The sequence below is a fragment of the Onychomys torridus genome, chromosome 16 (genome assembly GCF_903995425.1).
Source record: "Onychomys torridus chromosome 16, mOncTor1.1, whole genome shotgun sequence".
Lineage (NCBI taxonomy): Eukaryota > Metazoa > Chordata > Mammalia > Rodentia > Cricetidae > Onychomys > Onychomys torridus.
The window spans coordinates 22,144,307-22,158,146 of NC_050458.1; the positions used below are offsets into that span (position 1 = coordinate 22,144,307).

The following is a 13,840-nucleotide window of genomic DNA, read 5'->3' on the forward strand; positions in this document are numbered from 1 at the left end:
CTAGCTATGCAGCAGAGAACCTTCCCCATGTTCATCAGTTTCCTATGCAAACATCCCCACTAAACAGACTTACTATGATGGACATGTTCACTCCCACATCCTCCATGCTAATTCCCATGCCTGGCCCATAGTGTGTATTCATTAAGTTGACTAAACATTTTACATAGTCAACAAGCATTTCTGCTTGCCCTCTGTGAGTCAGGAATTGTGTTTCAACATTTTGGCATACTGAAAGAGTTAACATTTCTCCAAATAACTTACTATATTGGCATACTGATATGTTAATCAATTAGGTGAGAATCAAATTAATATAGACTAAAGCTGTTCCAGTTCACCATCCCTTGTAAAGTGTAGTTTCTAAATGTATAAACCCAAGTCTCGGGAGTTTGTCGAAAATCTTCAGGTACTTGGAAGAGCCCCACTAAACAGTCTTTTGTAACTCTTCTCTCATTCATCATTGGTTCCGTTAACTCTTCAAGTCTTCCTTCACTGGATTCTTTTTCTGTAACTCTCCCTTAAGAAAGATGTCCTGTTAATGATGCAGAGTGTTTGAGAGCAATGGCATCTTTCATGTCTCAATTCAAAGACCTAACATGCTGGACATTTGTGGGCAACAAAGACTGATTGGTGACAGTGGCTCTGAGTTTGTTGTCTTACTCAAGTGTGGATTAGTAACATGAATTCTTATAGGAGCATGCAGAGCAGAAGCAGGCTTTATTAAGAATTACGACAGAGAAGTGAGGTGAGACATGGTCAGTGAGATGGTTTAGAAGGTAAAGGCTTTTGCCTTCCAGCCCTATGATTGATTTTCACCCCCAGAACCCACATAGTAGAAAGATAGAACCAACTCTCACAAGCTGTTCTCTGACTTTAAAACACACACACACACACACACACACACACACACACACACACACACACACACGGAGTTAAAGTAAAAGAAAATAAACATATAAAAGTGAGACATTAATGAACAGTGAAGCCTGAACTCCCAACTCTAGGGCAATGGTAGAAACTGGACAAGGTCTGATAGCATTTCTACTGAGATTAGTGTTCTCTGTATAATGAGCAGAAACAATAGGAGCTCACACTCTCTATACATGTCCCCTTGGCCCAAACAGGAAGATGATCATGTACTGTTCATGTGCTACCCACCCTGTGATGAATGGTCAAAGGCCCCTCTCTGTCCACCTCTGATTTGTCCTTTGTAGACTTTGACTATCTGCTAGTGTCTAGTCACTAGCTGATACCGCTACCTCTCATCTTGGAGGTGTCTCACTGGTTTTAATACCATGCTCTCTTTGTTCTCACATTTACATGACCAGCTTTTGTCTTTATTGTGGCATGTAGTTAACTTTGCCACAGCTACTGAGACACAGCTGCATTTAGTTCCTTGTCTGTGGAGATCTGGGATGGTTTTCTAGGTTTGGAGCTTCCTGATTGCATCCCTCATTACTTATAATTAATTTTGTTGCAATCAACTTAATTAAAAGTGAGGGTATGCCTGGTGGTGGTGGCGCATGCCTTTAATCCCAGAACTCGGGAGGCAGAGCCAGGCGGATCTCTATGAGTTTGAGGCCAGCCTGGTCTACCAAGTGAGTTGCAGGAAAGGCGCAAAGCTACACAGAGAAACCCTGTCTTGAAAAACAAACAAACAAACAAAAAAACCAAACAACAACAACAACAAAAAGTGAGGGTATGCTAGGCAATGGTGGCTCATGCCTTTAATCCCAGCAGAGGTAGGTGGATCTCTATGAGTTTGAGGCCAGCCTGGTCTACAAAGTGGGTTCCAGGAAAGCTAGAGATGTTATACAGAAAAACCCTATCTTAGGGAAAAAGAAAGATCTGAAGGGGGATATATGATAGGACAATGGTTTCCTATATATACATTTCTCAAAGGCTTTGGGAAATGGGTACAACTGGCTTGTGGTCCAGGCTCAGGCCTTTGCTCTTTCTCCTATCTGTTTAGCTTGGTTATCTTTTGGTCATTGTAGGTCTTCTTGTTCATCTTCCTCAGGGCTCCAGACTCTGTCATTTTTACTTTTATCTTCCTTTTAACCCCAGCCCCTGTTCTTGTTGCATCATTTGTGAGTAACTTACAATTTTCTTCACAGGCCCTTTGCCCTTATCACCTGAAGAGAGTGACCCTTTCTCTCATTCCCACAGTGTAAAGGATTTTCTCTCCTGTTGAATGAAGGTTTTCTTTGTCTTGAAAGAGCTCAAGCCACTTTAGAAATGTTACTGGAAATTTTGCAGGCTCACACAATACTGGGGGTGTCACTACTAAGTGAGTTTCTAAGGCAAGCCAATTCAGGACACTGGGTGCTGTATCCCACACTTGCTCTTCCTTCTCAACAAACACATCCAACTTCTGGTTTTCTAGAGATACAGCATCAGAGAGATTCTAGAAAAAACTACTCAACTGCAGAGAAGTGTAACATGGATTTTGGAGCAGAAGTTTAAATGTATTGTTTACAATTACAGGAAAAGGGGGGATTCTTTGAGTATGAATTTTGCTGAGTTTACTCTCATCCTTTGTGTCTCTCAGAACTCCAGGATCTATTTAAGACCATATAACTCCTTCACAACTAACAAGATGGGAGATAAGCAGTGAGCTGTCCTGCTAAGCAACTGACCCTGAAGTTGTAGCAGTGACTAGAGATGGTTTGAGTCATCCCAAATATATATATATTTGATGTGGGTTTTTCAGGAAGAGTGCCTAGTAAATTTCTCCTTTTGGAGAACCCAATCAATCCATGCATTGTAGTTAAATTCAGGGTTTCCAGAGAGTGAAATCCATTGGAGTCTTTAAAGAACTTGTCAATTGGCAGATCATTGATGAATTAAGATCTATATGTTAACTTAACAACCTCTCTTGAGTATTTACTGCATGTACTAGACACTTTCACAGACTTTAATTTGGTCTTCCAAAATAAGTTCTCTGGAATAAATATTGTTCTTCATTTTATAAATGGCAAGTCAAAGCTCAGAAAGTTGAAAAAACTTCTGCAAGTTTAGGATGCTATTACAGAAGCATGTCCACCTGCTGTAAACATTGTTTGTCCTTTTCTTCACCAGTGAAGGCATGACCCAAGTTTCTATATGTCCTTTACTAGTTTCTCCTTTCTTCTCCACCTTTTCCTTCTTTTGACTTCCCTCTTCCAACCATCATCTTCCACTCTTCCTTTCTTTTCTGGATCAGGCTGTCACAAGACAAGGAGATAAAGAGATAAGAAGCTGAAGGTTTTGCCAAAATGGGATACTCATGAAGAAACACACTTGAGGAACTTGGAGTTTTGAAGACAAAAACAGAGGCTAAGAAATGCTCAGTGAAATCACAGATGCTTTGAAGGTCATCTAGGGTGCAGGTTAAGTCAGAGAAGAGAACATGTGTTCACCTCTTGTCTCCGTGTACTGCTCAGTCTGAAAATACTTTCCAATCGGGCTGTTCTTGGTTGAATCTGTGCACTTGGAAAATGCTGAGTGTGAAGGGATCCAAATAACTTGAAAATGGGTAATATCACAAAACCATGCATGGGGTAGTGGAGTCCATTGAGAAATGTCTCTGGATGATAGAGACTGCTTCTGTACTCCTGACATGGAGAAATTCTCAATGTTTCAAGAGAGATGGTTTGGGGAACAAAAGCAAACTAAAAGCTGCTTCTGTCATTGAGTGTCACTAAACATAGCAAGGTTACATGACATGATATGATGGAGCTCCTACCCAGAAGGTAGGACAGTGAGACTTGCATGTCCTCAGAAGAGTGTTGTCTTTTGTTCTTATGTTTCCACTGAAGAGATATCAGTGTCTATCATCTTTCTGTACCTTAGATATTGTGTATGTATGTGTGTGTGTATGAAAGAGAGAGAGAGAGAGAGAGAGACAGACAGACAGACAGACAGACAGAGACAGAGAATTTATTATGGTTTTGTCTTTTGGGATCTTGTTGCCCCAATGAAACATGGTTTCTCCTCTGCTCTGGGATATAAGATAATCTCAGTAGCAAAAGCCTTGCTCAGAGAGGAGGACTCTGAGTTGTTGAAGGTCTTTTTATGATGGATAGGCCAAATTCCCAGGTTTAGTGTAAGAAAACCCAGTGTGGGGCCGGGAGGTGGTGGCACATGCCAGTAATCCCAGCACTTGGGAGGCAGAGAGAGGCAGGTGGTTCTCTGTGAGTTCAAGTCCAGCCTGGGCTAACAAGTGAATTCCAGGAAAGGCACAAAGCTACATAGAAACCCTGTCTTGAAAAACCAAAAATAAATAAATTAAAAAAAAATAAGAAAACCCAATGTGGCCGCATACCTAGCCAACATTTCCACATCTGTTCTGGCTGCCTGCCTAGCTATCACTTTCATGGCAGCTTTATCACCATGGAATCTGACATTCTTTCCGTCATTTACCTGACCTTTTTCTGACTCTCAGTGATTCTTGTCTTGGAAGAGTTGCAGGGTCACGGTAGTTTGAGAACCTCCAAATGTAATAATATAAAAAAGTTTCTTCCTATTAAGCAATAAAATATATTTCAACAATATAGATAGACATGAAAATGGGCAACAGCACACTTGAGGACTGCAATATGTAACTTTACAGCCGTGGCTTTTTTGTTGGTTTGTTTTATTTTCCTTTGTCTTGTTACAGGGTTTGATGCAACCTTTGGCCTCAATGCCACCAATTTCTCCACGAGACATCTCCATTTGTATGAGAGCAGGCTTGTAGGTGTGGGTCGACAAGAATCCTCTACAAAAACAATCACAACCCATTCACAGATATGTTCTAAGGACTTTGCAAATATTAATTCATAACATCATCAAGTTAACTCCATTTTATCAATGGAGAAACTGAGACACAAGAAAGGATGATTGTGTTCAAGGCCACAGGGCGAAGGGAGTGATATAGAGCTGAGGTTCAGACCTAGGCCACCTTCCACTCTTCTTACCCATCACACTTGTCATCTCTCCATGCTGGACCCATCTCTCCAATTACACCTTCATCAGCACAGCTTTTCAAAATGATAACAATGAAGCAAACTTGGGTGGTCATTCACTCTCACTTTCATCTCTAACCCTTCTCATAGTCATACAGTAGTTTGAATTATTTGAAGCCCAGAGAAGGGTTCGATGCAGGGTGGCTGCCATCACCTGGCACTGGTTTAGGGTTTCACATATAAGAATATGTTTTCCACAGGTAACATACTATTTCGATTGTGAGCAGTGTGAAATGGAAATGAACTTGAGAACATGAGAAAGAGAGACTTTCTCTACACTCTTAAGCTTAGAAATGTCCTTAGTCTACCTGTCCTGAGCTTGATGCATGCATTAGAGAAGAGACTGGTTGATTAGTTCTGAATAAGCTTGATCTGTAATACTAGAGACTGGAGGGAGGAGGGTGCTTCCATTGGGACACTCCTGTAGGTTAGAGGGGCCGTTTCTACTCCCAGATTCTCCCCCTCTACTTAAGTGTTTGCTCACCATAGAATCACAGTGGCCTGGTACATTCAGTTGAGGCAGGGCCAAGCCCCTCCTCCCTGCACCAAGGCCGCACAAAGTGAAGGCTGGGGGGTGGGAGGACAGGGGAATCAGTGGTTGATATGTAAAATGAATAATGAGGAAAAAAAAGAATCACAGTAGCTACATAGAGCTGAGTCTTTCCTTGAGACTCTTGGCCTCATGGGTCCAGTAGTTCAAGGACAACTGACCCAAGTTCAACACTGAGTCCATATGTATTTCACCTGGAGACACTGATAGCTGCAGCTATTTAGGAAAAAAGTCACTTGCGGGACTGCTCGGGTCCTTTCTCTTGACAGTCAGAACTGAATGTTTGGGCAAAGGAAGGCTCTCAGGGGAAGGGGACCTGAGAGAGGTTAGAAGAAGCTTAGGAGGACAAAGTGAAGGCTGCGGTAAGGGGATCTAATTGAATATTAAAATAGCTGAGTTTGTTTACCTTATACATTAACTGGTTGAATGTAGACATGGATACCTGCCATTTAAGCTTCTTTGTTGCCACTGAAGTGTGAATACTGCCTACACTTTGTGGATCTAGAAACTAAAGTTAAATCTGATTGGCTTTCCCAGGTCTTGGAGCTGGTAGGTAGACACATGCTATTTTTGTCCTATATCCTATATTTTTTCTCAAGTTTAAAACATGACTGCTCTATTATAAAGAGTGTAATGGCCTGATTTCACCATCATAAGAACATTCACCCCTCTGGGCCAGAGGGTGAATAACCAGAAGGTACATGTAACTTGGTAAGAAGGTCCTATCATTGCTATGTTTTTGTAATAGATCATATTAGGGCAGAGAAGAGTGACCTAAGATGTGACTTGGGATTGCTTTGGGATCTAGGAGAAGATATTAGCACCTACTGTTCATTGAAATGCTCAAGTAAAGTCTGTCCAAGGCCATCAGGGGCCGGCAAAGGATCAATGGTCTTGTAAGGCAGCACCTGGCAAGTGTCCTGGGTGATGGCATCTTGAGGCTGAATCAAAGGAGCTGCCAGTAGCAACAAAATCATGCCAGCCGTAGTATCTGAGTCACTTGGGGGATCCTATGGTCAGTGAGTCCCTCTGTCATGCTTATGCATAGAAACTTCCCTTTGGGAGGAATTATTGTGGTACTTGCTGGTTCTGTACATACAAGGATCAGGTGAGTAAGAGAAAAGGGATGCTAGCTGACAGTAGAGCTAAACAGGGATATGGCCAACAGCTTCCCTCTCCCCTAAGGGTTCAGTCATCATTCTTTGGAAAGTGACAATCCTCTTCTAAAATTTCTTGTCCAAACAGTATCTTTCTGGTTGGATAGGAGACAGTACATCTGCCCACCTGAACTGATCATGCTCTATAATTTGTTAGTTTGAAGTAGTATTGGTTCACCTGTGATGACTACTTTGGTAGAGGACTTGAGTTCATGTGTGTTCAGGACCTGAGTTCCTTCTTGAAGGAGAGTTATATATTCAGTAAAATTCATTAGTGTGGCTTAAAATGCCCAGCTTAGTGTTGTCTTTCACAGACTTCCTGACTTGCCCTGTGTGCCATTCTGGCTTTTCAGTTCCCCATAGAACTGTGATCTATTTTGCTCATCTTGCTTCCTCTGTAGTCATTTGATTTCTGAATAAATGTGTTCTTCAGATACCTTGTGTTATGGGTTAGAGCAGAGTAGACCCCATTCTTCTCATATTATACATCACAGTGGCTCTCAATCTTCCATAGCCCAAAGCATTAGTTTACCATGGTCCTAATACCATTATGACTTTCTTGTCATGAAGGTATTTTTAAGAGTCTAAACTTTGGCTCACAATCCTCAAGTTCAAGTCCTGCTTTTTACTGGTTACTGTTTGGTCTTTGGGATATTACGTACCGTCTTATCTCTAAGTCATAGTCTGACATCCGTGACATGAGGAGAGTAACAGCACCTACTCTAAAAGTCTGAGGAAAACCTTTGTATACATTGGGAAGGAGAATGTTGGCTACATAGGATACATTCACAAGTGATTATGGAGTAGGGATGATTGTGTTTACTCCTCCTTGGGGTCCATTTCTGAGTGTCAGAATCCAATGTGTTCTGCTCACCTTTTAACAGTAAATCTTATTTGCAAGATGCTGGTGAGGCATGTGAACTGCTTATTGTAACTCTCTCTACCTTCCCTTCCTCCCTCCCTCCTTCCCCCTTCCCCACTTTCTTCCCTCCCTCTTTCTAAGTGTGTATAGATATCATGAAGCCTATGATGTTGCTTACTAACTCCGCCAGATTCTTCAGTTTCCTCTGGGCCACAAAGAATTGATGTGAGCAGAATGTTAACAAAGAAAGGAGTTTATTACAGAATATAGATGGCAAGGTGGGAGGAGGATGGGTCCCATTAGCAGTCAAGTCACTTAGGAGGTCTTAATACAGTGTGCGAGGCATACTTCCTCTGTTAGCCAAGAGTTCCTCCTGTGTCTCATTGGGGGCAGCTGCTCAGTTTGAGTGATCTTTCCAGTTTTTGAAAGCCCTGAATAAATTCCTGAAGGAGACTTTTTTTTTTCCCTTGGAATACCAACTTGAGTGATTTTCATGTCTAGTAATGTTTTCTACAATTTAGCCAACAGTAAAACACTTGTGAGCTCATCATAAAAGCAAAACGATGGTGCATCAAAAGCAGCTGCAGGGGTTTTCCTTTCCATTTTATTGTAAATGCCTTCAGACTCCAAGGAAGTTCTTGAGGGTGTAACTGCACTAGAGCAAAGAGATGGAAACAGCCTACTGAGTGTGGGAGTTCTACATGGTGTGAATATAAGAAAGGTCTCAAGCCCTTTGAGAATTACCAGGAGAGCCTACAGTTATAACTGGTGATGACATATCCCAAACCCAAGTGGATCAATGCCTGAAGATCAGGAGTAAAACTCAAGATCAATAGATGCTCTTAGTGACTGGTTTGACCACATGCCCTCACCTCCACAATGTATGGGCACTCCATGAATGCCCCACCCACAAACAGAAGGTCACTCCTTCTAAATAGGACTCCTGAGTTACCCCACACTAAATTAAACCCCCCAGTAACAGAAAATCTCTGAAAGAAATAGAGTGCAGTGTATGTCAGTCATTTGGACTCAGAGACTGACATTGTTCTATTGTTCCAAAGGAAAGTATCCAGTGTGTTTTACCAAATTATTTGTTGAGGAACATTTTTTCTTGCTGTGGTTCACAATAGCCTCCAGAGGCAGCTAGTTCAAGTATAGGCCCTTGAGCCCAAGCATATCTCACTGGTTGGTCTCTTCAGTGGTGGAAAGAGTGATGGATAATTATAGCTTAATTAACAGTAATTTAACTCAGAAAAGAAAAGCTCCATAGGAATACTTTCCTGGTGTGGTGGCTGACTTGGTGTGTGGTACACACATAAGGATTAGACTCTAGAGATTAGAGATTCTTGGGTCAAGAGATTAGGGGAGAGAGAGATGGGGGAGGGCTAGCCATGAAAGTGGACTGACTTTTACAATATGGTCTCAGTGGGTATTCTACACTCATTTAGGATTTGCTGGGGACTTTAGGAAAGCAATGATGGAGATGTGGAACTATACAAGAGAACACTGGTGACTCCGAGGCTAGGGTGTGTGAGCACAAAGCAAGCATTTCAATATACAGGTTTGAGGAGGATATTAACTGGTAGGAACTGAAGAACTTGAATTTGATCCTTGTACTAATGAGCAGAGGGTTGCAAAATTTCTGGTCATCTCAAAATAGACAGCTAAAATCTTTTAGCTATTATGTAATCCCATTTTCAAAGAAACAGAAATTACAGCACTCAAGATGTGAAACCATGGTAAATAAAGGATGGCTGAAAGATCAAGAAATATTTTCCCACAAAAGATAAAACTTCAGTTGCCAGGAGTCAATTTGAAATACTCAGAAGTCTCTCACTTGGGAGAGGGACTACATTTATACATTAAAGCCACAGGCCAACCTAGAACCAAGAGGCAGGAAGGAGTTAGGGACAACTTTGAATTTATTCCATGGAGAGAATTCTAGCTGAGAAGTCTGAAGATCAGGTGAACTGGATTAGAGTGAGTTCAGGTACAGGTCGGCCAGATAACAGAGAGATCAGCTACAATATAGCAAGTTGCTTAATTTTTCTGTTTTATATTCATAATTATTAAATGTGGATATAATACTAACTGTGAAATTGCTAGTAAGGAATAAATAAAATAATAATTTAGTACTTAGTTGTTTACATGGTATGGTATTGTGTGTGTGTGTGTGTGTGTGTGTGTGTGTGTGTGTGTGTGTGTGAGAGAGAGAGAGAGAGAGACAGAGACAGAGACAGAGACAGAGACAGAGAGAGATTTCTCATCTGCTCTGACCTAAAGTTTTCTGATTCCAAAAGCTTTTTTGGGGGGGGGGGGTGGGGAACACTGAAAGAATTAGTTTTTCTTTTATATTCAATATGTATTACTCAATATTGTGAAAAGGGTCTCATAGCATTCTAAAGTGTTCTAGTGTCCCGTGAAAATGTTTTGATGTCTTTTTCCCCAATCAAAACAATCCCATCTCTAACAGATGAAAAGCACTTGACACTTAGCCTAACAGCATCACCCACAACTGGAAAATGCCCTTATTTGCTTGTGCAGAATGAAGAATGAGGATTTTATATATATATACAGAGGGGTTGAATAAAAGACAGAGAAGGATGAGCCATGCAATTGTGTCCCCTGGGTGACAGCATGGTTTGATTGTGTTTACATATCAGGCTGGTGTTTGGGAAGCTTCAAGCCTAATGGGGCACGTTTATCAATTTGCAAACAGCACCACTTATGCACTGCCTGTGATAAAGTACCACCAGAGTGGAGTATTTGTCCCAGTAGAAGATGATTATTTCCCAAGATAAAAGCTAACCACCAGATGCTAAAGCAATTCATCAATTCAACGACAAAAGAAAAAAATTCAAGCAAATCACTTCTTTGGTGTAGTGTAAGGCAAACAATGGGTTGATTGACTGTTTTGGCCACAAATGCAGCCATGGCAAACCTAAACCAAGGGTGAGGTATTCATGGGGATTTTCATTTGAATGTCATTGTTACTAGAAGGCTTTCTTTTGGTTTTCCAATTTGCTCCCAAGTTACTTGTGGGAGTGGAAGTTCAGTGATCGCTTCATCACTAAGAGAAAGGGATTACTTTCAGGAATTGTGGTTTTCATTTCAAATCTGCCAGCACTGTGGAGCATCAGAGAATGACAACTTATATGGACGGCGGAGGTTTGCTTTGTAAAGGAAGAAATCCTATCCGGGTGCCAGTGCACCTCAGAGCAGACATCTCAAAATCTAAGAGAAATGGGTATTTGAGTTTGGTTTTCTAGTTACAAGCCAGCTGGAGTGGAACACTCCTGAGCCTCAAAATTAAAAAAAAAATACTATTTTATTTAATATATTTTTATTGAGTTCTTTGTGTGTGCCAGATGCTGTGTCAGGCTCTGAGGATTCTGATTAGCAGGCTGTATGGCCCCTGTGAGGGTAGAAAAGACAGGAGTTAATCATATGATCTCATGCCCAGACTTTTATCTTTGGATGACATGGGGTCAGTTGACCTAATGATGCTGCCCCTATAACTGTAACTGGCAAATGATGGTTCTCTCTTCTTTGTGACCATACCCTCTATCCTACAGGACATTAGAAGTCAAACAAATTAGCTCCTTCTGCTTCTAATTGATGTCATTTGGGGGCCAAAAAAGCTCAAAGTACAAACAAACAAAAAACCCCTTTGTCACCTCTATGAGGTAGAGTTGGAATGAGTTAGTATCACTGTGTAAGGCTCCACCTGTGAGGAGGGCTTGTTTCCCAAGGCCCATAGTTAGTCAGCCTCTTCTATTTTTGCTTTTCCAGAAAGAACCCTTCAGTGACCTGCCTTCAGTTCATAATTGTTGAATTTCTGAGCTGCAGACTGTGAAGAGCTTGTCCCGAAACTAACTGATCCTACCATTCCCTGAACTCTACCAATTAAGGTGTTTAAGGAAAGCTGTGAACTACAAATGTTCTAAATATCACTTTCTGATAGACAGAGCTGGCTTGGTGCTATTGGTATGGATATGTGACTACCTTGTTAGAGACTGGGGCATGTAAAAGGGGGGAACTTATTGATAAGCTAACAAATAATATCCATGCATCTTAAACAGGGGGATGAATTCTGGTACATACATGGTTAGATGATTTCATCATTATGCAAACATTTTAGAATGTGTTTCCACAAACCAATACAACCGTGACATCACTGGGCTTTATAGTCTTATAAAATTACCTTAGTGTATCCAATTACCCCTGAACAAAAACTGTTATCATTTGTATCTCTGGCACTATTAGCTGGTAACTGTAATTTCAAATACAAACACTATGCAGAACAAATAAAACTGTGGTCTCTAGTACTTTCTCCAAGAAAATGTGTCTACACTTCCCAGCAATTAAATTCAGATAAATATTTGCATAAGAGCCTGTTGAGAAGTTAAAGGAAAGGAAAGGATACAAATTCAATAATCCTTTCACACACACACACTCCCCCCCCCCACCTTCCTTTTGCTCCTGCAGCTAATAATTTATATTTTGTCCTTAGTATAGAGGTTTATGTGAATTGTCAACCTATTTTATCCTTGAATAATTGAGTAAATTTCTATTATGTGACAGAAAAAAACATTAACAAATATTTACAAATATTACCCAAACTTCTGACATCCTTAGAAGATGTTCACACCACTTAAGACGCCGTCAGATTTTTTCTCAAAGCTCTGAATTAATTGAGAGAACAGAAGTCAGAGAAAGTCTGAAAGAAACAAAACAAAACAAGGGAACCTTTTTCCAAAAAAAGACAGAGAGCAAAGGAACCCGGAAGCCGAGACCTAGGAGAGATAAACTGTAAGAGTGGATGACTTGCAATGAAGAGACTATGACCCCACATGGGTGACACATAGACAGGGAGCCTGTGTGGGAGGTGTATCAGTGAGAAGCTTTTGCTCCTCACAGGAAGGAAGCACTGTTTTCCTAGTCTTCTTTGGTAGGCGACAATAGAGACATACATTACATTTCAAATATTGTGGCTTCTGGGTAGGCCCTCCTCCTCTCTCTCAGGAAAACTGTAGCCTCACAATGGCTTTATACAATTTAATTCCGAGTAAAGCATTTAAACCATTCAGCCTCCCTGTCCCTCTAAGTTTTATTACAGATATTTCTTTCGCATTGGGATGAAGTAACTGCAAATCTAAGCGTTTTGAAGTTGGACAAATCTGGTGTGAGTCTTGATTCCTTGCTTACTGCCGTTTCTGCTGGGGCAAGTCATGTCACCTGCATAGTTTTTACTCACCTCATCTATGCTGTGGGTGGAAAAGATCTCATCTGCATGACTCTTATCATTGCTGAAATAAAACATCTGGCAAAGATCTAGAAAAAAATTTGGGCTTTACCCATCCGAATCCTTTCAGAATTGAAAAATCAAGGAAAATGTAATAGGACTGTTGGAAAACACGTAGAGACATTCAGGTTTAGAATAGCTGTCAGAGAGAGTGAAGAACTCCTGGGTAGCCAGCATGAGCCATGAAGCTGAGGTGGAGGCCTGTTTCCTGGGATATAGAGGAGTCTACGCAGAGAGAGCTATGGGGAGGCTGCTGAGACCCATTAAAAGATGTGGGCAGTCTCTGACAAGTGGCCTATTGGGAAATGAGTAGTGAAATGCCTTTCCTCTTTTTTCCACCCTCCAGTTTCCTCAAAGGCTCACTATTGGTCATACCCAATTGGAAGCTATTTGTGGAGAGAGTCTATTAGACTCATAAGCTTGAGACATGGGGCAGACTGGAAAAGGGTCCTGAGTAAATGAAACGTCCATCATGCCCACTTTCTTCTTTTTCCTGTCCCAATAGCATAGACATGAGCGTATATTGGGCAACTGAAGGACCTCTTTTTAATGTAGGCTTTGTAGGCTGTGCTGCATCTCAGACTTAGTTCTGGAGTTGCAAGTGAAGACACATCAATCTCAATTTAAAGGAATAGCAGGGAGAACACAACTGGTCTCACAGCTACCTCTCCATGAGGGAGAGTGGTGCAAAGGGCTTGCTATGCTGGTGGAAGATAAACAGGAGCTCCTGTTTCAACAGCAGCTTTTCAAGTTTGCATCTTGGCACGAAGCTGACTTTGGCTGAGGGCACCACATAAACAGAACATATGCCCAAGCATGCAAGCCGGTCACAACTTGTTGGATACATTTTTACCTTCCATCCCATGACCCACAACTGACAGAGCTGATGCTGGAACATTCTTTCAGAGGATTGATTAGATACTCTCAAAATTTCTAGACAAGTAGAAGATTGGCTTGGGGAAAAATGATACTTTGTCATCA

At 41.2% G+C, this 13,840-nt stretch overlaps 1 pseudogene; it reads right to left on the reverse strand.

The window, feature by feature from the left end:
* LOC118597092 overlaps window positions 1-6,512 on the reverse strand; it is a 33,045-nt pseudogene extending 26,533 nt beyond the window's left edge.
* Window positions 6,513-13,840: the final 7,328 nt, after the last annotated feature.